At 43.3% G+C, this 2,905-nt stretch overlaps 1 protein-coding gene across 1 annotated transcript in view; it reads left to right on the top strand.

Moving 5' to 3' along the window:
* Window positions 1-2,605: 2,605 nt before the first annotated feature.
* Window positions 2,606-2,905, top strand: part of LOC117282479 (mucin-5AC-like) — a 34,651-nt gene continuing 34,351 nt past the window's right edge. The window contains exon 1 of the mRNA XM_033752329.1: window positions 2,606-2,674. The gene's annotated coding sequence lies outside the window, so the exon portion shown is untranslated. The remainder of the gene's footprint in view (window positions 2,675-2,905) is intronic.

Raw genomic sequence — 2,905 nt, 5'->3', positions numbered from 1 at the left:
GCGGGTGTCGTCGCATTGGTAAAGCGATGAGACAAGTGTATCAATGTTGGCGGAGGTTATGTCGAGAAATACATGTTTCCTTCCAGGTTCGAATATTAACTGTTTTACGTTTTATATCCATCTGTGACCTATTTACTGTCCCTTCCTCGTATATAAAATTATATGACTGTTAACGCGGTTATTGATATATAAAATTTTATTTACTGATGCTGTTCTCTTGCCTTTTATTTTCAAGACCGACCCCTCCTCCTTCAAAGAGAAGACACAATTTCGAAATGCGTGCATGTCTAAGGGATAATAAAAATCTTGGTCATGGATCTGAAGCCAGAAGTGACTGTGCTGGCGAAGGCCAGCAGTAATTTAAACTACCGACCGAGAGCCAACAGTTGGAACAATGAGTTAGTTGTGACACAGTCGCTAGCCGGTAGGAACGTGAGCACGGAAGCAGAAGGCACTGTTAGGATCCGTCACCAGGCAACTACTGGTGTAGATATAGCAAACTGAGAAGACTTTATGTGTGCTGTAGTTACAGTGATAATTGGAGTGTATAACTCAGTGAGACTGCCTGTTATTTGTAGTCACGTTATGTAAGCGTTCAATAAATCTAATTACCAATCGAAACCCCGTATATAGTCACTCACACTCGTTGATATTTGATTATGTTCTGCTACATAATCTGATACATGTTTGCCATACGGTCACTACGTTACTCTAGCCCTAGGTAGGGTATCGGCAGGCTAAGACCGCACTGCACTTTCTTAGCTACAATTCATTGTTCCAGTTACTTTGGATGGTGACGAAGTCGACGGTGGAGAACTGAAGTTCTCGAAGGTCCATGGTTCTCGGCATAGCTTCCCCTGTCAACTTCTCTCGAATTTTTATCAAGATCCTCACGTGTTTACCGACTCCGAGACATTTATCGTATAGTAGCCCCAAATTAAATATTCAGTACTGTCCCGGTTGTTCCTGGTTGCAGTAAATGTTCGCATACCCAACTCAGCAATATTGGATTTGGCGGGCGATGTTGTGTGCTAATGCTAATGCTAGAGGGGTGGGACTAAGTCCCTTGTGCTGCGGCCACTTCTGGCCTATTGTACCAGCCCCAGATGATAGGTGAGGGTGATTGTGGAGCAATTGGTGGAATGAAGATTGGCAGGGGAAACCGAAGTACTCGGAGGAAGCCTTCCCCAGCGCCACTTTGTCCACCACAAATCCCACTTGACCAGACCCGGGATCGAATCCGGACCGTCGCGGTGAGAAGCCAGAGACTAACCGCTTGAGCTATGGAGCGGCCTAAGCTACATACCTAAGTCACAGCACTTCTTTCTGCAGTCTCTTCCGTCTACTTCCAAATCAATATCTCTACTTCTAAAATTCTACCGTCATGGCCCTAAGCAGATAACATCTAGACTATATATCCTCGAACGGCAGGCTGATTGACGAATGATTAATTACAGAGGATTTTGAATCAAACGGTTATGTTACAGTCTATTAACTACCACGGCATACTCGTATGCTTGCGGGGACTGTGTAAAACCACGTGGAAACTCAGCCAGGATCTGATTTCTTCTCGGTCTGTTGTATGTCATGAGACAGAACGAAGAAAGTTACAAATCGAAGTTGAAGCCTAACCCGGGACCTCCACGAAGTGCGGCTAAATTGGCGAGCTTTGGTGGTTCAAGCTAACATATTCACAGGCTGTACAGTAATCCACACCGTTGTGATCGACCACAGTTTTCTTTCGATTACCTCGAAGCAAATATCGGTGTAGTACATCACACTGTGCTAGAGACCGCTAGAGACGCTTCCTACCAGTCAGCCATGCGTTTCTACGCCATGCTCGTTTAATCTGAGCTGCTGAGAGCATCGTTAAATGAGTCATAAGTAATAAGCAAATATGAGACGTACGTGGCGCATTAGAAAATTTTAGGAAGATAACAACCAGTTAACGAACCTTTTGTCGTCTCAGCTGCTGTCCAAAAGCATAAAAACTAGAATATACAAAAGTATAATTTATCTGCAGTTCTGTATGGGTGCGAAATTTGGTCTGAGACATTAAGAGAGAAACATAGACTGAGGGTGTTTCAGAACAGGATGCTGAGGCGAATATTTGAATCGAAGTGACAGAAGGTTGGAGAAAACTACATAATGAGGAGCTTCATGACCTGCCCTCTTCGCCAAGTGTAGTTAGAATGATCAAGTCGAGGAGGATGAGATAGTAGGGCATCTAGCAATATTGGGGCGAAGAGAAATGCATGTAGAATATTTGTGGAAAGCCAGAAAGAAAGAGGCCACTAGGAAGACCAATTCATAGGTGAGTGAATAATATTAAAATGGATAGGATGGGGAAGTATTGACTGGGTTGATCTGGCTCAGGACAAGGACCAGTGGAGAGCTCTTGTGAACACGATAATGTTGGAAAGTTCTTGAATAGCTGCATAACTGGCGGCTTCTCAGCTCCATGAAGTTAGTTTAGTTCGTTTTAGTTAACAACCATTTAAAGTATTTTGTTAATAAGCACGGTTATATGTAATGGTATTACAGCCTTACGTTTGTCATAAGAGAGCGGATGTTTCATGTAATTTGTTTCTGTTTCCCAGGGGCGGCGATTATTGTCACTTGCTGCTGGTCAATAGACCCTAATTCAACGGACACCGACCTCACTGCATCAAAGGTAACTGAGAACTATTTTTCTGTCTTCCTACTTCAGTGCACAATTATGGACCAGCAATAAGACGGTCTTCTTCCGCGGCTGAGCAAACCAGGAGGAAGGCTACGAGATGGAAGGCACCGCGAACGAATCAAATAGGAATTCAAGTTTGATTTTGGGCCAAAACATTATGAACACTGTTGGAATGCTGTGTCGAATATATGAAAGCAATAATAATAATAATAATAATAATAA

This window comes from Cryptotermes secundus, unplaced genomic scaffold (genome assembly GCF_002891405.2).
Source record: "Cryptotermes secundus unplaced genomic scaffold, Csec_1.0 scaffold613, whole genome shotgun sequence".
Classification (NCBI taxonomy): domain Eukaryota; kingdom Metazoa; phylum Arthropoda; class Insecta; order Blattodea; family Kalotermitidae; genus Cryptotermes; species Cryptotermes secundus.
This window is presented reverse-complemented; position numbering and strand designations above follow the sequence as displayed.